The 26,424-nt window shown below is 39.5% G+C and overlaps 2 long non-coding RNA genes across 2 annotated transcripts; one reads left to right on the forward strand and one right to left on the reverse strand.

Moving 5' to 3' along the window:
* Positions 1–2,630: 2,630 nt before the first annotated feature.
* On the reverse strand, positions 2,631–21,581 carry LOC140604145 (uncharacterized). The gene is made up of 4 exons (XR_012007173.1): positions 21,389–21,581; positions 13,816–13,934; positions 3,950–4,042; positions 2,631–3,315 (listed from the first exon to the last, which is right to left on the reverse strand). It is a non-coding gene; the product is annotated as an uncharacterized lncRNA (long non-coding RNA).
* Positions 21,582–21,632: 51 nt separating this feature from the next.
* Positions 21,633–22,630, forward strand: LOC140603506 (uncharacterized). The gene is made up of 2 exons (XR_012006494.1): positions 21,633–21,672; positions 22,438–22,630. It is a non-coding gene; the product is annotated as an uncharacterized lncRNA (long non-coding RNA).
* Positions 22,631–26,424: the final 3,794 nt, after the last annotated feature.

The following is a 26,424-nucleotide window of genomic DNA, read 5'->3' on the forward strand; positions in this document are numbered from 1 at the left end:
TGCTGCCTCTTCTCAATTTAGTCTTCTCATTGAGAAACCTACGGAAAAGAATCTTCATCAAAGATTTCATTGCTTTGATACCCTGAGTAGAAGGACAAGTCTTACTTGATAAGGCATAAAAGAACTGAGAATTCCTTCTTCATTATTATTAAGGAATTAACCTATTAACACCTAGGATTACAAAACAACCACCAACCACTGAGGATTGGTTAATTATAGGAAAATCAAGCAAAACTGAGGTCTTAGTGACTCCAAATGGTATGCCCTCAGAACATAATATCCAAATGCAACAAAATGTAGGAAAGAGGCCAGCCACACAGAAGGAAGGTGACCCATAAATATTGTTACATGAAGGGTAGGAAAGATGGAGGCAGAAAAGGAGCAGGGTGGGGGGAAGGCAGGAAAGAAGGGCTGACTTTTTCTCCAAAGACAGAGGACGATCCATGGCCAATCTTGTATGTATCTTTTTGTGCATCCCAAACTGCACTCTTTCCAGCCTCCCCCTTCACACACACACACCCATCACTCCAATCCAGACAAAGTCTAGTCTTAAATTCCCGGGGGTCATCCAGAGATTGATCTTAGATGTGTGAAGCATCCCTACACAAGCCATTCAAGTTTCTACATTTGAACTTGAACTGCTCTGCCAAAACCAACATCCTCCATAACAAAGACCTAAATCTATCTCTCGGGCAAACGGTCTCTGACTTAGAAATGGCCCATCCATACAAAGGGCTGTCATCACTCTAGTCCTATGCTCTACTTTACTGGAACATAAAAGCAGTCCAGAAAACATTTATGTGCTCATAGAGAACCTACTGGTTCGGAAGAGAAGGTAAAAAGACATTTTAAAAGGTAGAGGCAGCTTTAATGACTCTCACCCTGGAAGCAAACAGATTCCCAGGTAAGGTTAATCTGCCCTAATCAGTTCTCTTCAGCCCAATATCGTTACTAAACCTGCCTGTTTTTTTGTAGTCTCACCTTGTTCCTCTGCCTAAAATTCCATGAGTTAGGTATTCATTTGGATTATCAAGCACTCTCCTTAGCAATGCAAATGCTTCACAAAAGATTAATAGGCTTTCAATCATGAACATTTTCATACTGCATCAATTCAATCAGATTGCCTTCCTCCTAACTCCTGGAAAGTGTTTGAATTAACGAATTTTAATTCTAGAGAAAATATGAAGACAATTAGAGGCATAGGGAACTTTTTGTTTTCATTTATTCATATATTCTTTCACTCATTCATTTAGACATAATGAATGCTTTTAGGTGCCAGGCCCAGTTCTAGTCACTGGAGCACTTAGTGGCCAAGGGTGGCCCTTGGGGAAGTAGGGGGTGATGTGGAGGGGAGGTGTTGACGTGCCATAGTCAGGGGCTTAGTGCAGAATGACGGCATAGAATCTGTAATGAGAATCCCTTCAAGGTCAAAAATATTAAATTGAGGCCGAGTACCTGGTGGCTCAGATGGTTAAGCATCTGACTCTTGATTTCGGCTCAAGTCATGATCCCAGGGTCAGGAGACTGAGCCTTTCATTGGGCTCCTTGCTGGGTGTGGAGCCTGCTTGAGATTCTCTCTTTCCCCTCTGAGCCCTCTGCTCCTCCGCCTCCTCCTTTCCCTTCTCCTTGCACTTGCTTGTGCACTCTCGCTCTCTTTCTTTCTCTCTCTCTCTCCCTCTCTCTAAAAATAAAAATAAAAATAAAACATTAAGTTGAAGCAAGGAAAGGAAATAGAAATGTGATGGACAATTTTTATCTACTTGAGAAATTTGTCTCATCCAGAGAAGAGAGAAAAAATATTTTTTCCTTCCTTCACTGTTTCCAGGACACAAAGCATAATAGATATAATATAATTTACTCATCTTCTGAGTCTTTTGATAAAAATTCATTCTGAGCGGGAGAGAGACTTGCTATTGATTTTATACCTTAAAATACCTAAAAAGTGTTTTAACACTTTACTTGCTTCCATTTTAAACAACCCTACAGTTACACTATTCCAGAACCATTACGATCATGAATTCCTATTCTGATACTTGTATTGGTCATGACCTCAGAAATTATTAAAGGATATGGAGCTGAATGTCAGCTCCATATCCTCAAGACTCAAGAGTCCCATTCATGTGGCATTACACTTATTTCTACATTGCTTTTCCTTGCTGACTTATTCTCATCAATCCCTTATACTCTCAATACACCTGCCTCTAGCTTGCTTCCTATCTCATCTGCGGCCCTACTCCAGACAATCCAGCCTGTGCAAACCATGTGCGAAAAAGGAGTGAAAGGGAAGCCAGAAATTCTCCTGTAAGAAAAGTACATGAGTTTTACTGCATGAATTTTGTGACATTCATTTTAATGTTCAGATATTTTCCTACATCATTTCTCTGCTTTGTTTTGGGTAATGAGGATGTCAGATAAATGACCACCAGTTAGAAATAATAATGTTATAATTTACCATAATGAAATCAGAAGGGAAGTTGACAGTGGTAAAATTAACTTATTTGTACAATGATCAAGATATATTTTGTGTTCTTAAAAAATTTTTTTTTTTTTTTTTACTTTCATCAACCTTTGCTGCATTCCTATTGTCACATTCATGACAACTGGCCTAAAGGAATAGTCAACTTCAGTAGGTCTAAGGACAAAAGCCAGTTGTCGATTCAGAGGCAGGCATAAGAGGTGGTAACACCAGAACCTGGTGTTATATTTGAGGTGATCAGAGAAAGTTTTTATTCCCCAAATATGTGTCTTATCTAACAGCTGATTCTCTTTTAAAGCTCTACCTGGCTTAGAACTTTTACCTCTTATTATTAGGCAAATGTTCTTGGGGATACTTTTGTTTTCTAAATTAAAAGTCTCAATATTCTCTCTAGCACTCTCCTTAAATAAGGCAAATATTTCCCAAAAGGTGATGGGCTTCCAATAAGGAACATATTCGTTTTGAATTCGCTCAATCAGATTGCTTTCCTCCTAACTCCGGAAAAGCATTTAAATTGAAGAGATATTTGATTTGGAGAATATATATTTCTCAACTTATCCTTGATCCCTTCCTCTTATGAGAAGACTGTAAATTGCAACACCCACCCCCCAACATCCTTCTCACACGGAAATAAAATTGTAGGGAAACCATGTGACTTGCTAGATAGCCGTTTCCTACCTCCCTTGCAGGTAGGTGTGGTCACCTGACGTAGTTGGCAGACGTGATATGTATCTCCTGGCCAGCATCTTAAGACAACAAGGATACCTCCTCTGTACTGTTTCTCTTTCCCTCAGACAGAAAAGGACTCCGTGGAGACCCACCATCCACAAAACAATGCCCTGGGGGAGCAAGAAAACACAGGTTCAAAAAAACTTAGATCCTTGAATGTCCTTGGGGAATAGAGATGCCTAGCAAAGGAGCTGCCCTACAGTGTGACCGGGGAATAAATAAAGGGTGGTTTTGTTTGAGCTATTGCATTTTAAGGTCTTTTTGTTGGAGCAGTTTAGCTTTATTTTCACTAATACATCTAGAAACAGCTACACTGTTTATTCCTCTGTCTTCTGACTACAACTTGACCCTGACTCCGTCTCTCTCAGCATTTACACATGCTAAGCATACTTACATTAAAAACTAATCATCTCTCAAATCTTTTTCTTCTATTTTTTCCAAACCTCCTCAAAGTATTGTTTAGGAGTGTCCACCTGAGTGCCCAGTTGGTTAAGCATCTGACTCTTGATTTCGGCTCACGTCATGATCTCAGGGTTGTGAGACCCAGCCTTGTGTTGGGCTCTAAGCTGGGCATGGAGTCTGCTTAAGAGTCTGTCTCTGCCCCTCTGTCCCTCGTCCCCAACACCCCTCAAATAAATGAATAAATATTGTTTAAACTAGTGAGTATACAGCTCTGATATTATTAGGGCTAAATCTTTGTCATCTTGCTCATACGGCCACCCTTGCCTCTTGAAATTCATTTACCTCATCTTCTGTGACACCCACTGTCCTCATCTCCTTTTCTTCTCTGGCTACTCCTTCCCAGGCATCCGGTAGATTCCTATTCTTCTATGTGTCCTTGAATGTGAAGAGAACTCAAGATTATGGACCAGGCCCTCATCTTTCTCCATTCTTCACTTCACACTCACCCTGCTGAATTTCTCCCACTCTGGAAGCTTTCAAATAGGGAGCTCCAACCCAGATCCTTCTAGCCCTTTTTTGCAATTGTTAACTTCCTTTGACTGACCCAAGGCCCTTCAATTTCAATATATTCGAACCAAAGTCCTTAGCTCCACTGCTCCAGTGAATCACCAAGTGCTGGATCTCTTGCTTACTTTTTGACTCAGTTTACTTCTTATCATCTCCAATAAGACTATCTTTTTTTAAAAAAGATTTTATTTATTTATTCATGACAGACACAGAGAGAGAGAGAGAGAGGCAGAAACATAGGCAGAGGGAGAAGCAGGCTCCATGCTGGGAGCCCGACGTGGGGCCCCCCAATAAGACTATCTTAGTCAGAGAGTGTATTGTAGTTATTAAAAACATTGCTTGAGGGGCATCCCGAGTGGCTCAGTGGTTTAGCACCACCTTCAGCCCAGGGCGTGATCCTGGAGACCCAGGATCGAGTCCCACGTCAGGCTCCCTGCATGGAGCCTGCTTCTCCCTCTGCCTGTGTGTGTCTCTGCCTCTCTCTCTCTCTCTCTCTCTCATGAATAAATAATAAAAATCTTTAAAAAGGAAAAAAAAACATTGCTTGAGTTCAAATCTCAGTTATACCATTAAATGTGTGACATTGGCATGTTTCTTAACCTCTCTGTTCCTCAGTCTCATCATCTGTAGTGTGAGGGGTATAAAAACACCATCTACTGTATCATCATGGCATTGAATGAGTTATTATGTATAAACACACGTTTTCTCTAAAGTAGCTTAGAAGAATGACTATCACATATTAAGTACTAGTTAAGTGTTGCCATCTTTTTCTACAGATTTTATTTTTAAGTAATCTCTACACCCAATGTGAGGCTTGAATTTATAATCCTGAGATCAAGAGTCACACACTCTATGGACGCAGCCAGCGAGGCACCCCAAGTGTTAGCCATCATTGTCTCCTGCAGAGATTATTGTAATGGCCTCTTAATTTCATCATCCTGAACAATTCTTTCTCCCTTTCCAACACTAAACTGAAGATGCAATTTCTTCTTCATCTTCCGATGGCTACCTATTTTCTTAAGAATAAGATCCTAATTCCTTACCATGGCTTAAAAGGCTTTTTGCACGATCTGACCCTACTCCCGTCTTTGGCTACCCTATGCTCTGTGTTCTTACCAGTTTGGCCCTGTCTAGGCTCCTCTAACACTCTGTACTTTCCAAGGCATGACATTTAACACCAAATGCTGCCCATTTGCCTTCTCTCTGCTCCTCATTTTAGCAGGAATTAAAAGCACATTTGAATTGTTTAATTAAGAATGCCTCTGCAACAATGTAGTGTTGCTCCCTATTGTATTTTGCGTTTAACAGAATTGATTCCCAACTGCTACCCTGTTGGTTCTTTTGTGTATGTGGGCCATGCAGAATCCTTGCCCTCTGCATTTAGGAATTCTATTTATGCTGTGATAGTCTCTGAGGACATCACTTGCATTTTGAATGCTGAATCTTGGACTCCCGGCTCTTATATTCTGCAGCTCAAACAAAAGATCACTTCCTACTTTACATTTAGAAACAATTCCAAGGATAGAGCCTGCAAAAGCAGGCTCTGGGATAAGCCTTATCCTAACTGATTAGCCAAAGATATTGTGTGCATGTGTGGCAGGTGGAAGAAATATTTGAGCTGCAAACCCCAAGTCATTGTCCCCCTCTCTCTGATCCAAAGTGTTTTTGAGAACTCTGGGATCAAATTTCTAAGAGTAAATGCTCTCCCCAGGTTTCCATTTTCACTGAACTGACTGGGCAAAGGTTTGGTCAGGTTGTTTACTAGCTACATACATTCTCCTTCCCTCTCCCACATGTTAGGCTACCCACTGTGCCTTTGTGGAACCACCTGCCCTCTGTGACCTCTCTATTTTCCTTTGTAACCCTCTTCATCTGCCACTGACTGCTCCTCATGCTTTGAGTCTCAGTTCCAATAACACAAACTTCCCATAATGTTTATTTGAAGTAACATTTGTATGCAGCTTTCAAGTTTGCAAGTTTCATACGCCTTATCTCATTTAATACAAGAGGCTACACAGCACAGTGGCCAGAAAGCATGCCCTGGAGCCAGACTCCCTGAGTTCATAATCCCTACTCAGCCTTTTACTAGCTGTGTAACCTTGGCTGAACTGTAAACTCATTCCAGGTTGAAAAGCAACTGCTAAGCCCTCTATATCAGCTCATATTCCGTGAGTAAAACAGCACCAGCTTTACAACATTGCTTGTGAAAGACCTTAGGTCCAAGAACCCTAATACTTTAAAGGCTCAAAATCCGAAGTTAGCTATGACTCTTCCTTCTCCCCATCTTCCCATATCCAATTACGAAGTTTGAGTGATTCTTTTATTATGCTTCTTTTATCTCCCCTTCTCTTTCATTCCTACTGTTACCATATTAGTTGAGGCCATTATCAAATCACACCACCAAGTCTCCCTGTCTCTCCCATCCCCTCTTCCCAATTCAACTTTTCATTACCAAAAGAGTATGGGTGGTATAAAAAAGTATAAAACACTCTGCAATCTTGTAATTCGTTTGAGAAAATGGCATTGTGTGTGCGTTTATGAGAAAACGAATTGCATGAGGTAACAAATACAAACAAGAGGGCAATGGAAAATCAGAGAAGGGAGAAATCACATCCAGCTTAGGCAGTCAGGAATACTTTATGGACATGATCCATCTGAGCTCTGCTTGCTTGCTTCTTGCTTTCATAAATTTTCATCTAACAAATACTAATTGAGCATCTGCTTTGATACTGGAAAGACATCTTAATTTTTCAGTGCAAATTAAATACGACACTACATGAATATAGTAAATTTTCAAATATCCTTGAGATTCAAAATTTTATTACAAATGAGAGTCATCAGTCAACACTAGGCACACCAGCAGATATATTGTTAAACAATCACTATGTTATTGTATTTACAAAACAGTCACAAGTTTAAAAACAGGAAGCATGATGTAAGAGAAAGACAACTGCCATAAAAACACAAAGGTGGCCAGCACAACTTACCTCAGGACTAAGACCAGGGAGGATATACCCCATTGTTTAGGTCATTATATTTGCTTCAGTCTTATGTGTTTATTAATGACTCACTCCTAATTTCCCTTTCTCAACTTATTTTTATAACCAAGAAATCCCCTTGGGTTCAGTAGTACTGGGTGTCGTTGGTGTCTGTTCTGATTGGTTGGTTCCAGTGCCATTCCAGTTATTGACTATTTTGTAGATCATATGTGTATAGAGGCATGAGTTAAGATACTAAGACAGTGAAGATCAGAATAATACAATCAAAAGAACATCTTGGTCTTCACCAAAATTAGGAATTTGTCTCCTGTTCTCCATTCCCATGGGCCTCATCACTGTACCTTCTCTTGCTCTGTAAAATCAAGTTCTCTTCACTTCCCCATAACCCCTCCCTCCACCAAACACTGTCACAGACAAAAATGTGAAGCTTAACAAGAATAAGTATAAACAGCTGGTAAACATTAATGTCTCACACTTTCCAGGGTATCCTACCTTTTAAGAAGGGACAAAGCCCTCCCCAAACAGTAGCTATAGTAAGCTTTGTGTTGATTAAATGCTTATTGAATGCAGAGACCTACTGAACAAAACAAAACAAAACAAAACAAAAAAAACCCTCAATATTATTTAGAAGATTCTTTGGCGGGGGGGATCCCTGGGTGGCTCAGCAGTTTAGCACCTGCCTTTGGCCCAGGATGCAATCCTGGAGTCCCGAGACCAAGTCCCGCATCAGGCTCCCTGCATGGAGCCTGCTTCTCTCTCTGCCTGTGTGTCTCTGGCTCTCACTCTTTCTCTCTGTGTTTATCATGAATAAATAAATAAATAAAATCTTAAAAAAAAAAAAAAAGAAAACATAAATAGAAGAGGAAGTCTTCACCTAACTGACTCTCCATCTCAAGAAAATCTCTTGAATAATATGACAAGAATAGTCATGGATTTAGTTGCTATACCTTTTTGTTCCAGGTTCTCAACCAGGATCTCAACCCAAGTCAAATACCCTTTGAGCCTCATTTGCCAGAAATGGGTTTAATAACAGTTAAATTCAGTTTGACTCACAAAGAGCCAAACTAGGCCAATACCACCAATGTCACATGGGAGACATGAGCAGTCACAGAGACCACACAAGTTCATTTCAGGGTGCAGCAGAAGGAGTGGGGAGGCTGGTCCTGAGGCAAAGGTATAGTATCTTGGCTGGCACAGGTTGACCCACTGAATGGCCATACAAGTGACAGAAAATCCAATTTCCTATCTGCCCCGACACACTGTTCTCCTGAGGAAAGCCTAAGCAATGTTGCAGCTCCTTGGACACCTTTTGAAGTCCCCATGGGAATACCCAAGACAACCATTCATTACAAAATGTCACCCCACCCCTGCCATCCCTCTTTATCTCCTTTGTCCTGCTTAACATTCCTTGGTTAGCACTTCTCATCTCTTATTTGTTCAGTGTCTATCTCCTCCCATAAGAATGTAAATTCTATGGGAACAGAGACTCTATTTTGTTCACTGGTATATATATCCAATGCCTGCCTGAAACATAAAATAAGCATTTTTTGAGTTGAAATGAACAGAAAGTGCATTATCTATGGCACTGAGACAGTGCCTTGGATTCTTGGATTAGCTCTCTCCACCAACACTAAAACAATCTCTTTTCCACTATCGCCAAGGAACTTTTGCTTTGCTTAACCAGCTCACTACTACTTTTTGTATACACTTCTTGGGAGAAGCTTTGAAGGAGACAATGTGCAGAAGCCCATCTTACTCCTTCTGCCCCTACTCCCCACTTACCTATACCCTGGAATCAGATTTTTTTCTTTTTATACATATGACATTTCTTTTCCCACATTCACCTCCTTTCAAGACTAGAAAGGAAAATACAAGGTATAGAAAGGTGAATGGTTTAATCAGAAATGATGCTATTTGACTCTATCCATCATGCCTGCCCTATGAACCTGAGATGGTGTAATTTTGTGATGTAATCAGATACTATCTATATCATTCTCAATGATCATACATAGACCAAGTTAATTAAATTGTTGAGGGAAAAGTTACCTCAAAAAGTTTGAATGTCCATCTCTAGAGTCATTTCAGATACCTTCTAAGAACCTTGACTACTTCACCTCTAAAATGAAGATACTGTTTTACTAGAAGGTCTCTGCAGGGTCAACTAGCTCCAGTGAATTAGGATTATGTGTCTGGAAATAACACCAGAAAATTTTTAAGAAACAGCCTCAAGTGAATAATGGGAGGCTTAACAATATGTTCTGGGTATCATAATGGGCTTAGTTTGAGTATAATCTATCAGATATTCATTTTAAAACTCATACTCTCTACCTAAGTCAAATGTCATCCTAGAGCTAATTTGTGAATCTTGATAAAGTTTAGGCAGTAAGATCTTCAAAAATATTATTTCAATGGAATCATTTTATATGTTAACTTTGAAAATGTCAACAGCAGGGGCCAAGTAGAGGCGCTCAGGAGGTCTATGCATTTGCCATTTCAAAGGCTTAGCTGTCAGTGTAGGAGTAGGGGGGCAGCCTGCTGTGCTCCATGTTCTGAATAAACATTTCCAGAAATATTTAGCAGATAATAGGGCTCCCACTGGGGCCGTGTGTTCAAAGGCACCACATTGAGCCACCTACCATGAAAGATGTGGATGCCAAAGCTGAGAGTGCTCTGGATTTCAGATTGGGTACCTGCTTCCTCTATAGGACTTCTAAACACACAAAGTCAGGGGGAAACAGCTCACCTTAAAGGGAAAGTGCCTAATGCTTGGCGGAAGAAAAGAACATAATGGTCAATGTCTGAGTAATATTCAATAGCCTTCCATCATGCAGCAGGTCTGTGAAATAGTCTGACAACTCGAGAATTGAGGGCCAGAATTCACTGCTTGCCAGACTAACACCCATCAATTTGAAAAGCTCTGAAATCCATCTTGACTTTATGCAGAAAACTGGTTGCGGTTAAAGTAACAGTGATCTTTTTTTCTCCTGCATTTTATATCTCAGAGAGACATCCATTTTTAGTTCTGAATTTCATCAGAAATGGAAAAGCAAACAGATAAAATTGAGACATTATCATTTTGGTTAGTTTTATGAGAAGAAAGGTAGTATATGGATGTTTATCCACTTTAAATCTTCTAGAGAATGACAAAGACCCCTCCAAGCACACACATCTACACAAATACTACTGTACTTTGCAAATAATAATAAAGAACACATTATGCATGATTCATATATGTTCCACAAACTTTTTAGGTGACCTACAACGTTCTAGTCAAGCAGTGGCCAAGTACTGAGGATTTTTTTCAAGTATTGAGGATTTTTAAATGCCCGAGATCTGATTCCTGTCATCAAGAAGCTTGCAAACTAGTACAAGAGGAAAACATGTACTAGAAAAAAAATAGTAAACAATGCAACAAATGCCATCAAGGTTCGGAAAATGTGCTGTTGGAATCGCAGCAGAGAGCTTCCTTCCCACTAAGGCGTGCAATAGGCTTTAGTACACCTGCTTAAACCCACATCCAAAAGATCAGCGATGGAAAATAGCCCTGTTCATTCTGAGGTAACAAAGGCCTAAGAAAGGTTTTCTGCTATGTAACTTCTTCAAACCTTTTTTTTTTTTTTTTTTTTTTTTCAGTTTCACTTCTTTTGGAGATGGAGTTCTTTATTTTGCTCTCCTCTCCCAGGAAACCTTGAATACCACATTTTAGTCATCTTTAAAAGAAAGCTTTTCAAATGTGAGTGTTAAAACCGAGAAACCCACCTGGGTGTAGGGGAAGCTAGCGCCCTGCTGGAGAAGTTTCTCACCCCTTGCCTTTTACTGACCTCTAGTGGACACATGTTGCCACGTCATGGAGAGCCTACAAATTTATCCATAGAACTATAAGGCTCTGAATCCTAGTCAATGAATTCCATCACCCATCTCCCTTTTTCTGCCTGGATACTTAAAAGTTTTTCTACTCTATATAAAAAATATACATTTCAGCACAAACTTGGATCCAATCCAAGCTCATGATGTACAAAATACCCTTCCACACGTGTAAGTGCAAATAAACCCTTTTTCCCTGTAGTGCTGATTTCAGAATTATCTTAGACAAGACAGTGGACCTTAATAGCAATTATTAGAGCAGGGAGTCCCATGAGATTCTAGCCAGAAATTGTAAAAAAAAAAATTCTTTCTTTTTATATGCCTTTCTTCCCAAACAACTAATTTCCCTACCCATCCTTATCTCACCCCAAAGAAAATTACATTCAGTCCAAGTTTCAGCTCAAGAGTTTATTGCTAAACAACAAAAACCGCTCCTTGTGATTTGTGTGGCAATTGGAAGGGGTAAACTCCCTCATCTATACCCACTAGATGCCAACCCCTTTGTTCCTCTGTACCATTTCTCCTCAACTACTTTCCATAAAGAAGAAATAAACTTGATCTATAAAGGCGTTAATAGATTTGATTACATTTGTATGGCAAGCGGCTGGGTCATCATGTCAGCGAGGCTACTCTAAATGTTAATGCAAGGGCTGTTGCTACTCAACAGATTGGAAGCTGAGACAAGACTATGATAAAAATCTTAGTGCCACGAATTTGCGCAATACTTGGAATCTGAAAATAGATAGGACCCTTAAAATAATGGTAATTGAACATAATAATTTAGTAACGCTGGAGGAAAGAAAAAAGGAACATATGTAGGAATCACGGAGCTTGGGGCAACCAAAGGATAGAAAAATAAATCTATAATAGTAAGAATGAGACCACTTCTTGTGGGACTGCTGGGTTCTATGTAACATCAAGCCCCTTGTACATGACCACCATATGAAAGTAGGCTCTTATTTCGCAATAGCACATATCAAATTCTATAAATCTCTCCACCTCACTCTCTCTTCTTCTTCCTCTCTCTCTCTCTCTCTCTCTCTCTCTCTCTCTTTCTCTCTCTCCATCACTTTTCATCCCCCATTTTAGTCTAGCTCTTGGGTAATCCACAAGAGGTCTCAGCTTGGAATGTAGTTGCCCCTCAGACAGTCTAATTACAACTCAATAAATTCTTGACACAGCAAAGAAGGGTTGTGCTGTAGGTACAACACAAATTAAATAAAAACTTAAGAGAGTTTTGCCTCAGGGATTTTGTCATTCAACAAGAAGCTGACAGCAAATTTTTCTTTGTCTGCCTGAGGTCAGGCTCAGTTCTGCTTCCACCTTCATGGATAGAACAATAGATTATGTAGATATAAAGTATAGAGGAATGTTCCCAAATAGATTTCAGATAACCTTTATAACATTTTTAGCCCCTTATTTAAAAGCCCACTGTAGTTGCAGCAGTTTTGATCTCCAAAAGGAATAACTGTGGTTTAACTAAGGGGATTAGCAAATCAAACCTGAGGAAGCCTTTGTAAAGGAGATCTTAGGGTCCCAGAGATACTTGCCCTTTGAAAGATCATTGAGTAATTATGGCTCATTATGTTGAAAGGAAGGCAGCTTGCTGAATGGCTTAGAAGGTAAGAGACCTCTCAGGCTGATTTTTTTTTTTTTTTAATTATGTGAATTCAAAGTGCTACAAAAGAAGTCAAGAGATTCATGAGTCACTTGCTCCTCTTTTGGCTTTGGAGGCAAAGAATGCAGTGTATTCTCTTCCACCCAATAGACATTCCTATTACATTTTGTTATATTTATACACAGCCCAGATAACTCAAGTCTTCACTCAGGGCCTCTGTTAGATTATCCAATAACTAAGAATATGCTTAACATCCAAGCAAAACAAGAGCACCAAAATGGGGGGTGGGGAGGGAGTTGCGGTAGGGCAGGGAGGAGACTGATTTTTAAGAATTCAATATGTGAATTATATATTTCAAAATAAAGACCAGCAGATTTATCATGGAGAAAAAAGTACTTTGTTGAACACTCTTAGACTATTATTATTACTACTACTACTACTATTATTATTAGCAGCAGCAGCATAGTATAATGATTAAGTGCACGGACTCTGAAGTCAATCCACTTAGAACTGCATCCCAGACCTACCATGAACTATAAAATAGACATAAAAATAGTACCTATGTCATGATTTGCTCTAAGAAATGAATAAATTAATTTATGAAGAACATTTACCAGAGTGTTTGATACACAATAAATGCTGTACAAGCTTGTCATTACTATTACTCTATCATTCAAACACTGTTTTTTAAGTTTTTAGCACATAGGGAGGGGAAGGGGCACAGCATCAAAGTCTCGCATTGCTCAGAGCTTCTAAAGTCATAGTCTTGCCTCGCTGACAGATTGCTAACTCTACACATAATGAACATTTTCTTGAAATCCATTAAAGTCAAAGGAGAAATTCTTAAAATCACAGAGATTTTCAGATCTAAAGTCCCTCTTGACCCAAACGAAAAGTCATACACTTTAACAGCATAATAGTTGATATTTATGGTATAATAGCAGAACAGCTTCACGTTGGACCTTATTTCTGGGTCCCTACTGAAATCTCTGAAGGGTCTCCAAAATCAGAATGTCACTTCCTCGCCCAAGTTTCTCAAATTGAATAATTTGGGAAGTAAAACAAAGAAATGGCCGAAGAAGAATCAAAATATCAACTTTAATACCAAATGAAGGGAACTTGGAAGACATGGCTTGAACCAAAAATAAGGACTCACCAACCTGGTAACTGGCAGTGTTGGACCTGGCACTCCTCCCCAGGAATGGTGAGCTGGTAGGGACCTGAGGCTGCCTGTCTGTCCATCAGGGAATACAGAGGCGCCCTGATCTCCTGGCTTGTCCTAAGAAGAAAAAGGATGAAAGCAAGAGCTTAATTTTGACATTCTGTATTTACCATTTCTGTGGGGATGCCCACCTATGCACAAGGTTTTGATTCCCATTTTCCACTCGAGGCCCGTATTTCTGTACTTAATACTATACACTCTACCTAATCACAGAGTATCCACATGCTCTTATGAACAGATCTTTTCCATCTTGTGAATGAGAGAGGCTATAGAATTATTTAGGAGACAGAAACTTGGCCCCAAGGGAACAATTTTTCTCTTAATTAGCCACTAGAGAGCCAACTGGCACCACTAGGTGTGGAGTGACTCTTGGCCTATGGCCCAGCCAGGTGAAATTCAAAGTGAGCCCCTCACAGTTGCCTTGCTGGTGTTGAATACAGATGGAATTTGGGATAACACATCCAGAACTGCCTTCCAAGATGTGGCACCAGTAATTTAAGGCTAGAAATCCACTCGTGTTTTATGATAAAGGTGAGCAAAGCAAATATTGTCCTACTCCCAAAACACCCCCAAAAAGTCCTTAAAGACTTTTTTTTCCTGTGACTCAGCTGCCCATGTTTGAAACTAAATCTATCCCAAGAGGTTGGTCTTATTTCTTTCCTGTAGACTCATTCAGAACATTCTATTCTCTCTTTTCTTTTCAAATGAGGATAGCTATCTTTAGAAAGGCACTCGTAGCCCCTTTAGACTGTTTTTGATGTGGCATGTTGCAGAGTCGTTCAGTCATCTTTGACTCCCTCTCTTTGGAACAAGTTCTTATGCGTTTGTGTTTTTCTAAGAAGTATGATCCTGGGATCTGAATGTGATACCGTAGGTTAGAAATGAATGAGTAAAGACATTCTATTCTCATTGTATATAGGTTTTTAAGAATCCTCACTTTGCTTGAGTTGACTTTTAACCATTTACATATAAAGTTTAACTGTTGATTAAAATTTCAAGACTCTCGGGACGCCTGGGTAGCTCAATGGTTGGGCGTCTGCCTTCTGCCCAGGGTGTGATCCATAGTCCCGGGGTTGAGTCCCACATCAGGCTCTTTGCATGGAGCCTGCTTCTCCCTCTGCCTCTGTCTCTGCCTCTTTCTCTCTGTTTCTCATGAATAAATAAATAAAATCTTTTTTAAAATGTTTTTTTTTAATTTCAAAAAGAATTTTCAAGATTCTTTTAGCAATTCTGGTGCTGAGGTTCTTAATGCTTGTTTTCAATGACGGGGATTATTTCTGATCCAAGTTCTGAAATCGTACTAGTTTTGTAAATCCAGACTACTTGCGTAACTTCCTGAACCTCAGTTTCACCTTAGAATAGGATTATAGTTCCTCCCTTTCAGGGTTGTATTGATTTGTTAAGGCTACCATAACAACATACCATGGACTAGGTGGCTTCAACAGTAGAAATGTATTTTTTCACATTTCTGGAGGCTAGAAACCAAGATCAAGGTGTGAACAGTGTTGGTTTCTTCTGAGGCCTCTCTCCTTGGCTTGGAATAGTCACTATTTCCCTGTGTCTTTGTATGGTCTTCCCTTTGTAGGTCCACATCCTAATCTTGTCTTCATATGAGGACACCAGTCATATTGGAATAGGGGCTCACCCTAATGCCCTCATTTAACCTTAATTATTTCTTTAAAGACCCTATCTCCAAACACAGTCAGATTTTGAAACACTGGAGGATTAGAACATCAACACATAAATTTGGGGGAGACAATTCACTCCATAATATAGGTAAATTAGTGCTAGAGTCACATGGTATGATTCCTCAATAAATGCTTGTCAAATACTTGAGTCAGATGATGGCCCTCTAGCCCCAACCCTCAATCAACCCTAAGTTTGTTGGTTTGTTTGTTTGCTGCTGCTATTATTTAAAGGCAAAGATGAAACTTGAAGTATTCTTACAGCCCCCAAGGAACCTCCATAGACTCAAAAATAGTTGGATCAAGAAGTTCCTCTTGAACGGGATTGAAAAAAATTTAATCAAATCGATCTAATGTCCTCCTTGCCAAAGAAACTGAAGAACCATGGTAAAGACCCCCATTCCAGTCCGTTTTCCAATTCTTTTTTGCTTTCATTATTTTCCATTCTTTCATCTTCCTGTTCCTCCTTGACATGTCCTCTAATAGAGCAAACTCATCAACCATCTCCCTACCTTCTACCCTCTTTGTAGCCCTTGCTTTCCCCCTTCCCTCATGCACTTGCCAAGATGTTGAGCTGCTCTGTGTTGCTGATCAGTGACTAATTTCCTTTTTATCGGGAATAAAGAAACCCTTAATTGCCTCCTGCAATACCACTGGCATAATCCTGACACTAACACATCACAATGAACAGGAGGCCCATTAATAAACATGCAGTGCTGTGAAGAATTTCACTGATCCCTCTCCAGGTCATTAAATCTATACATGTTTGATGGGCAATAAAAGAGAAATGTAGAATGGTAATGGCAGCTGTAGGAAGCTGCTGCTGTCCTAGTCTGCCTTAACCACAAGAAAAGTCAGGAAATGGTCCACACATTGTTCTAAATACGTATGTATTCAACTCATTATTACTAATTTCAAATGCCCATGCATACTGCACAGGCAACTGGTTCATAAATAAAACTCAGGCTGAAATTGCAGCCTTAAATTCTTTCAACTTCAAATAGGGACATGGTATCCAGTTTGATTAAACGAGGAGGAGTGGTTCACTCTAACGAGAAATGTTTCTGTGTGGGGGTGACTTGGAGGGCAGCTGCTAATCAAAACACATTTCTGTTTGTCACCTTTTATGATATAAATAAAAGATGTTGCCCTGTGTTAGTAAGATATTAAGCAAAGTCAGATTCTAATTCCAGAAACAAATCATCAAGCCAATAAAGATAAAATAGACTCACAAGTTTATTCTCTAAAGCTAAAATCAAAGGAATAATTCATATCATATAAGACAGGTCAAAATTACTGTAGACATTTTATGTCTATTTCTTACCTCTCAGATAAAGTCAGACATAGAACTATACATCATAAAATGGAATGGCTAAAATACCAAATGTCAAAAATCAGCAAATCCTACCATCATCCCACACTCGTGGCTCGCATTAGACCAACACAGACAGAAACATTGCGATAAGCCTTTGGCAAGGGAACATTCAATGTTTGAGATTTTATATACTCTTCAGTGACCCCAAAACTCCACGACTTACAGTAATTTTTAATTTTGTTGAGAGTGAATTTGAATCACATCCCTTCTCCCCCACACACACCTCCACCATGAATCTGATAGGATGAAGTAATCACAGAACTAGTCAATTTACCTGGCCACTCGGCCTCTGTTCATTTGTTCAGCCCTGATACTCCTCCTCTTCCCTCATCTTAGTAACTCTCACAAAATGTTTTAAGATTTTACTTATTGATTGATTGATTGATTGATTGGGGTGGGGAAGGGCAGAGAGAAAGAGAGAACCTTGAAGCAGATCCCCACTGGGCATGGAGCCAAACAGGGGGCTCAAAATCACGATGCCGAGATCATGACCTGGGCTGAAATGAAGAGTCGGGCGCTCAACCGACTGAGCCACCCAGCTCCCCATCTCACAACATAGTTTTTGAAAGAAGGTAAGGAGGACTTGTTGGGTGCTAGGAAAGGGGAGTGTGGCTTCTGTGAAATCTGACCCTGAAAAGAAAACCAGATGGTGAAGGTAAGAACGGAGTGCTGAGAGAGATGTTACATTTGCCATCAAATTGCAATTATGATGGATTCTGCTTCATCTGAGTAAAATGAATGCACTCACCCTCACTTTCATTTCTGATTTAAATAGATGAAGCCTGAAGCTATCTCAGTGAAAGCTTGAGCCAGAACGAAGGTGATTTATCTGAGTGAGAGAGTACCGTGGAGGGTTTCACACCCATACCGCCTGCATGTGTTTCCAGCTCCATCACATTTTTATTGGAAGGACTATCATAGTACCCTGAGCATAGCTTCTGTGGTAAGAGATGTCATTTAGAAGCAACCTCACCCTGATTCACTGAATTCTAGATTCCAATTTCAGGAATATTATGGCAGACATTGCTGGTACCTTGCCCATATCCCCTCAGCCCTTTGCTGATGTCGCCTGCAACTTTGGTGGCTAGTTCCCATACACCAATGACTATGACCCCCACCTCAATCTCCTGTGTCTCTGGCTTTCTCTGGCCACTGGAGCATTCTTAGCCAGGAAATGCTGGAGCAACGGCATGCTAGAAGCAATTCTCAACCAACAAAGGACAGAATATCACAGAGAACTATACTAGCTGTTTTTGTTCAGTGGACAATTCTAGGTATGTTCTAGACAGTATCTTTGGAAAGTTTCCTGTAGAAGTAAAATCTAGTTGCCCAAAATAGTAATCTGTTCATTACCACAGTCTTGACTGGCTTCCCTCTCTCTGCTGTCCCATTTCCCTATTCCCTCACCTTATTTCCTACGATTTACCTCCCCCACCCCCCAAATAATATACTTGCACCCAGATCCTCATCTTAGAGTCTGCTTTTGGAAGAAATCAAACTAAGATAGGGCTCAAGTACAGAAGTCTCCCAGCTTTGGGAAATCCCATACTCTCTTTGTTCCCCACAGCACAATATTTACAATGAGAGGCTAATGGTCAATACCGAAATAGTTCTCAAAAAGGTGAGCCCTATATTCACTCTCATATATGTGACCAAATCACAAATCCATACCACTAGATAAAAGGTATCCTTGTGCAGAGTCTAAACTGAACCTAAGCAAAAAGGTTTTCATACAGTTATTGCCTCCTCCTTCACCAAGGCACCCACAAACAGTTATCAAAAAGTCTTAACTTTTTGCTTTCTGTATCTTGCCAGTAGGTCAATGACAGAGGTGAATTGGGGTAACAAATGGAAAATGGGCATTTGGCCATTATGCACATATTTTATAGGTAAATACCAGTCTTAAGGTTTAATCTCTGAACATGAAAACTGAATCTGTCTTTAACACATGGGTAGCAACGGTACCCACCTGAAAGAATTAATGTAAATATTAAATATGATTATCCATGGTCAGCATTGGCAATGTCTAGCAAATAGAAAACTCTCAATTGATGCTATCTATATCATTAATATTATTATTAAAATGGAGAAATGGTATTTGAGAGAGTTATTTAACCATTTCAGCTGTTCTTATTACTAATTTTTTCAGTAAGAATTGCCACAATGCTTCAATTCTAAGACATAGATTTCTTCACACTGTAATGTTTCTAAAATCTAGATATAATCACACAGTTGATGTGCATGTTTGATATGCTGAAATGTTTCTTTGTAAAGTTCTTTTTAAATTGATGCTGCATCTTATAATCAATAGCACCTTAAAACTAAATATTAAAAAAGCATCCAAAAAGAGAGTACTATGGTACTTGCTATTAATGCCACTGAAATACCGTGAAACCCAAAAAAGTTTTGTGATATGTTGCTGACAAATATAAAGTTCCTACTATTCTTGAGGTATGATAGTGTCATCAATATCACAAGTCTATGCGTGCTGACTGATGTTTTAAACCAAATAATTCACACTTCAAGAAGCAGACTTTCTGTGAGATATTAGCCTGTAGTTACACATAAATTTCAATAAATGCATTATTTTATAACCCATTTATGAAAAAATGCCACTTTGGCAAATAAGGAGCTCATGATTAAATGAAATCTAATATCCATAATCTCTAAGTCAATAGCAAGTAATAGGGCTGTATCCTTTTTCCTTTAGTATATTTTGACATCTTTTATAAGCCATCACTGTTTTATACCTGATTTATTTGATAACTAGTGAGGAACCTGGGTAAATTATTTACTGAAAAAACAAAGCACATGGATAATCACCCAGACTTTGACAAAACTCAAGGATCTATGCTTACTTCGGATAACCTTAGAGAAGGGTGACATCTCAAATAATCACACTCACATAGTTACAAAAATAACTTCCAGGAGCTCCTGGCTGGCTCAGTTGGTAGAGCAGGAAACTCTTGATCTCAGAGTTCAAGTCCCACATTGGACATGGAGACTACTTAAGAAAACAAACAACAAAAACAACTTCCAAACAGTTGTCCCATTCCAAATATACCTACAGATAAACAAACCTCCTATTGTTTATCTAGAATAGTTTCTATTTATGATACATGTTTAAACCATGATAAAAAGTTTGGAAGTATTGTCTCAAAAAAAAAAACAAAAAACTAGACTGAACAAGAACTAAGCCTTTGCAGCTCTCAGCTTCCTTGACTTTAAATGTAAAGAGCAAGTCTTATGAACAAGTGGTATGGAAAAGTGGGTAAGTCCCCCAGAGAAAGGAAAGCAATTGGAAATGGAAAATTCTAGAAATAGGGTGAGCATAGTCTAACTGAACAAACTCCAGCCATGGGAAAAACCAGGGAATTTACCACTGCTTTATTACAAGGATAGTTTCTAAGAAAACTCAGAGGGACCACTAAGGTAATTGACTGAATTCTGCTTCTGCAGATGCAACTAAGAGCTAATCTCTAAAGATGAAGAGTTAAAAGTTTGACCACTCTCCATCTGAATATATATTAATGGCTTTTAATACCAAAGTAAGCATGCAACCACACTACCCGAGTTGCAGTCCTGGCTATCTGACCTTAGGAATATTACCTGGCTTCTCTGTGCCTCAGTTTCTTCATCTACAAAATTGATACTGATATATTATCTGCCTCATAGGGTTGACATAATTGAATAAGTCAACATATATTAGTGCTTACACTAGTGCCTGACAATCAAAGCACTCAGCATTTTGTATCATTAAATATATAGATGTTTTGTTCCTTCACGTTTTGCTTCAATTCATATCTTCTTTCATAGTTTATCAGCATTTGTAAGTCAACAACTATTTACGTTTATTCTGTAAAATACTGAATAAGTAATCCTTTGGAAACATAATACCTATAGCATAGTCATATCTCGAAGTATTAATCTAATTACATTCTAGGTACTTCCCTCTCTGTTTCTCTTACTTGTAGTGAAGTGCTGCTTTTTCTCATGAAACACACTATAAACAAAAAACAGATTCAAATGAGCATTTAGGACAAGTGCCAGAAAAGATTCTGGATCCCATCCAGAGTGCCTCCAAAAGACTAGCTAATTCTGGGCGGGAGGAAAAGGGAGAAAGAAGGATGGTGTTTCAAACAGGAAACAAAGGGTGGACAAGAGGGATGAGAAGTCCAAAGGAGGAAGGAGACAGAGAACCTCTATCACAGGTGAGACAAAAGTGAAGAAGGGCCTTTGTAGCTGGGCTGTCGTCCAGCATGGAACATCCTCCATTCTCCCATGAGGCCCCTCTCCTGGACCCACACTTAAGAGGACCCTTCACTGGCTTCAGATGTGCTCCCCCAATAGGATATGGCACATGGAGCCCGAGCCCTTTCCCTTTTCTAGACCATAGACCAAGGACCCCACTGACCCAAAGCTGCTTCCAAGACCTATACTCTCTGTCTTACCCAGGTAGACCCGAGGGATGGCCACAGGGAAGATGTTTTCATGGATATGATCAGAGCTTGGACTTAGGGGCTGAGATGTCAGTAAGAATGTGCATGAAGCCCCTCATAATGCAGGATGGAGCTGGGAGTGGGGAGAGAAAGTGGGGCCAGATGCAGGCCTGCGCTTAGGGCTGTACCTTCTCAGGCTGCAGGATTCTGGCGCCGAACTCCAAAGAGTATGAGAATTCTAAATTAGAATCTGGTCTCCCAGGCTGCCAGAGGCCGGGAAATGAGGAAAACGAGATGTAGGTCAAAGGGTACAAACTTTCCGTTTTAAGAAGAATAAGTTCTGGGGATGTAATGTACAATGTGGTAAACTTATATACTTGAAAGGTGCTAAGAGATTAGATCTTTAATATTCTCACCATAACAACAACAACAAAGTGGTAATAATGTGAGGCAAAGGATATGTTGACTCACCTTGACTCGCCTTATTACGGTAAACATTTTGCAATCCGATATACAGATGCACCAAATTATCACATAGTATACCTTAAATTTACACAGTGTTATGTATCAATAAAGCTTTAAAAAGATAATATGATAGAATATGCTTTATTTACCACTTTGCCAAATTGACTTATAACTTTCAAATATTTGGACTTATGGTTTGTGCACTTTCCACAAACGTATGGTTTGTGTCCTTGTTCCAGGTCCCACAAATGTTAGGGGTGCACTCTGTGAGTAGAAAGGGGATGGCCTGCTGCTGTCACATGCATATTATAAGTTTATGCAATCTGATCAATGGGGATACATCACCAGAGTTAAGTCCCCAAAAAACAAATATCCTATCTGTTTTATCCATTGCTATATACCAAAGGCAAAATAAAGCCCACAGGCCAAACCCAGCCTGCTCTGTTTTTGCCTGGCCTATGAACTAAGAAAGGATTTTACATTTTAGATGATTGAAGGAAATCAAATGAGTAATATTTCATGGCAACTGAAAACTATATGAAAGTCACATTTCAGCGTTCATAAATAAAATGTATAAATTACACTTATTTGTTTAGGTATCATCTGCAGCTGTTCTCGCATTACAATGGCAGAGCTGAATTGTGACCAGCAATCTTACAGCCCACCTGCCTAACTTACCTGCTCTCTAGCCCTCCATAGAAAAATTTGCAGACTCCTGTGATATACCCAGTGCCTTTTGGAAAATCTGGTATATAACTGGTTTTCAATAAATGTTTTTTAAATAAATGAGTGAATTGTCCCCCACTAACAATTCATCCGAATCACTGAATCATTTCTCAGAGGACTAGATTACACTAGCACATACAGTAAAATTAAATGTCATACCCACGTTACAAGTGAGAGACACAATGAAACAGAAATGTGACGTAAAAAATTGTTTGAGGGATCCCTGAGTGGCTCAGCGGTTTGGCGCCTGCCTTCGGCCCAGTGCGTGATCCTGGAGTCCTGGGATCGAGTCCCGCGTCAGGCTCCCTGCATGGAGCCTGCTTCTTCCTCTGCTTGTGTCTCTGCCTCTCTGTGTGTGTGTGTGTCTCTCATGAATAAATAAATATTTTTTTAAAAATTGTTTGAGGGGTGCCTGGGGGGCTCAGTCAGTCAGGTGTCTGACCCATGGTTTCAGCTCAGGTGGTGGGATCAAACCCTGAGCTGGGCTCTGTGCACAGCAGGGAGCCCGCTTGAGATTCTCTTTCCCTTGGCTCCTCCCCACCTCTCTCTCTCTCCCCCCGCCCCTCAAATAAATAAATCTTTTTCAAAAATAAAAATAAAATTTTTTAATTAAATTTAAAAAATTAAAACCTGTTGGTACTCTTGGAAGTGCAGGCAGTTCCTCCAAGATGCCTCATAGTGTAGCAAAACTTGGTCAATTCACCAAGGTCCAGGGCTCAGTGATTTTATGAAGATGGCAGGTTCAAAATTGGTTAGTCCTAAAAGGAAAAAGAGAGAACCATCTCTCAGGAATGGGAACCGGGAAGTCAGAATGTCCATTCTTAATTGATATTATAAAATACAACTGTTATTCCCACCAGATACTGTTATGCTCTTCCTCTATTAGAAAACCAACCTGGAAGATCAAATTATGAGTAAGACATTCGATGATTAGTGACATCAGACTGGATTGCCTGTTGTATTTGTTTCCACAAGAGTTAAAGGTTATTCTGTATGATCTGAGCCTCCTTTTCCCCTGGTCAATGCTTAGATGAGAATTACCAGCACTTGCTGATGGATATCTCCCTTGTCTATGCCTCCGTGGCGACCTACCTCCCCTCATTAATTACATGTGCTTATTCCATCACCCGACAGTCAATTCTAGGAGGCCTGGGAGTCGTTTTGACTGAAGTTGACTTTGCCTATCTCTGCTATAATTTATTATATATGTGTCATTTTTATAGATTAACATGAAATAGGAAAGATTAGTTTCCAAGTTCCGGCAGAGGAATGAGAGAGATAAATAACTCACTACACTCTGCCCTATACTGTCAAATACTAATGTAACACAAATACACATATTGTGTGTGTATCTACATATGACACATTTGCCACATGTATATACATAGAATAAGAGCTTGCAAATTTTTAATCACTCTGGATATACATGTAGAAGAATATTTTGTTGCACTTAGCATACTGGATTTATATAAAACTGCAGCAACGAACTTTCAAAAGGAAAAAAACATTACAGCTACTATAAATGATGTGTTAATAATTATAAAAAAAACCATAAATGTTTTTATTAGTAGCAAATTGTGCTTAGAACACTAAATGATGATAAAATCATTATAGGACAAGCCAAGGCATTTAAGCAATTATTTAGCTGCAGTGATGAGCTAAGTGTAGCTCCATATTTTAAAACAGTCAACATGAAAAATAATTTTAAATAACTTTAGCTAAAATTTCCCAGTGCTTTTCATGTGCCACACACTTTAGGTATATTGCCTTTCATCTAATTCTCACAGGCTTATGATATAAATGCCAGTATTTTCTTTACTTTTCCTCATAAGAAAACTGAGACTGGTATTGTGAAATGATTATGTTTCTAGTGCTTGATTCAGACTGTCTTAGTTTAAATAATTTAATTTGCGTTTAAATTATTAAATTTACCACCACTTACTAACTGTGTCATCCTAAGCAAGTTATTTATCCTCTCTGGCCTCTAAGTGTCTCATCGGTGAAATGAGATATTTGTAACTGCCTCTTAGCATTGTCATTAAAGATAAAATTAGATAAAAAGATAAAATGGTGAAATAATTAGTAGAACATCTGGCACATAATACATACTCAGGAGATTTTGATGTTATTATTAGAAAACTTAGGTAACATTCAAGAAGTCACAAAATCTGCAAAGTTGCAGGAGCAAGACCAGGACCTGGGTTCATCTCATTCAAACTCCAGCACCCTTAATATGTACACACTAAGGTGAGCATTTACTGAACAACTGATGAGATTACACCAAATGCTTTCTGAGACCCATGACAGTCTGTTCTTCTTCAAAGATCTCAAGATGGTTTTTAGTTTTCTTCCTCCCACCCAAAACCAATGTCTACAAGGGGAGAGGAAGGCAAGTGACAGGGACATGTCTGCACTCCCTGGGTAGACTCTACTCTACCCAGCAGCCCAGGGTGAGGAGCCTTATAGGTGAGGGGCCCTAGCATCAAGCAGTTAATTACCGGGTGCACCGCTGGAGGTGAGGGCGGGAGCTGAAGGGGAGCCACCACAGTGACAGGCAGAAGTCAAGACAGGACCACACATAGCACTGGCTAATTAAAAACTCTTTTGCCCCTTTTCTGTGATTATTTTCTACCTCAGCACACTCCCAACCCACACACCACTGATGGGGCCCAAATTGGAAAAAGGAGTAGAAAGCAGACATGCCTTTCTCCCCAGTGCACATCCGCCCAGAGGTCAAGCCAGGGCTGGGTGAAGGGAGCAAGAGTGAGTTGGACAAGGGAGCAGACTTCTAAATTAGCCTGGGTTGAATCTTTTATATCCTAAAGTAGATAGAAAGTTACGGAATAATCCCTAAAAGTCATTAACAAGCAGGAAAGGGAGAATCATCAAATATAACCAAAAATATAACTAGAGAAAAACGAAATGATTTCATGCTTGCCTCCCACCAAATTCAGGCAGTTTAACTGATGGGATAATGTAGCTGATATGCTTTATACATACCTTATGGTTTACATCATTTTATAAAATTATCAGTGTGTTTCTTTAAGGTTCTTGTTTCCCAGTAGACTATATGCTCCACAGGGCCCGAGGTCACTTCCCCAGGAGCAGCTCAGCGCTGACACATAGTGGCCCCCTCATCCGTATTTGTTAAATAAATGTGTATGTGTATAGAAGCTAATGCTCCTGAATCTTCATTGAAAATGTTTCAATAGTTTCAATAGTTCAGATTAACAATCAAAAGTACGTTTTTTTCATGCATACATGAAAGATATCCTAATTATCATATTAATCTATTAAAAATTAGACTTTGAGGCATAAAAAGAAACTTGAACAAAAAAGAGAGAGAAAGCGAGAATCTTCGCCTGAGGATTCATTTCCTCTGGAAAGGCTATTTTAAGGATAAGTTTGATACTCCTTGGAAGGAGAGGACCGTGGAGAAACAGGGTTAATCTGATGGAAAGAAAGCCTCCAAAAAGTGGCTGATGTTTGCTCCCGAGAGAAGGCAGAGAGGGTGGGAGGTGGAGGGAGTTACTTTTTCTTGCAGTTCCTTCTTCTCCTTACGTCCCTCAAGGTGATATTTCATCCCAGAGTGATCGAAGTCCCTGAAATTTCAAGAACAGGCAGGCCTTCTTTTACAAGCAACAGTAAAAAATTTTGAGCAGCTAAGCATGTTACTGGGGAATTAATAATAAATCTGTACAGATTGATATTCCCCTGAGATAAAAGGAAAGAGAAAATATTAAAAAACCGATGCTTCTGGCAAATGAAAAACTAATGGAGTGTGTATCTCTCCGGGGAGGGAAGGTCTCTGTGCTTGCTTTCATTCCCAGACTGAAGCCTGCCACGTGGGCTAAGGG

Source organism: Canis lupus, chromosome 14 (assembly GCF_048164855.1).
Source record: "Canis lupus baileyi chromosome 14, mCanLup2.hap1, whole genome shotgun sequence".
Classification (NCBI taxonomy): domain Eukaryota; kingdom Metazoa; phylum Chordata; class Mammalia; order Carnivora; family Canidae; genus Canis; species Canis lupus.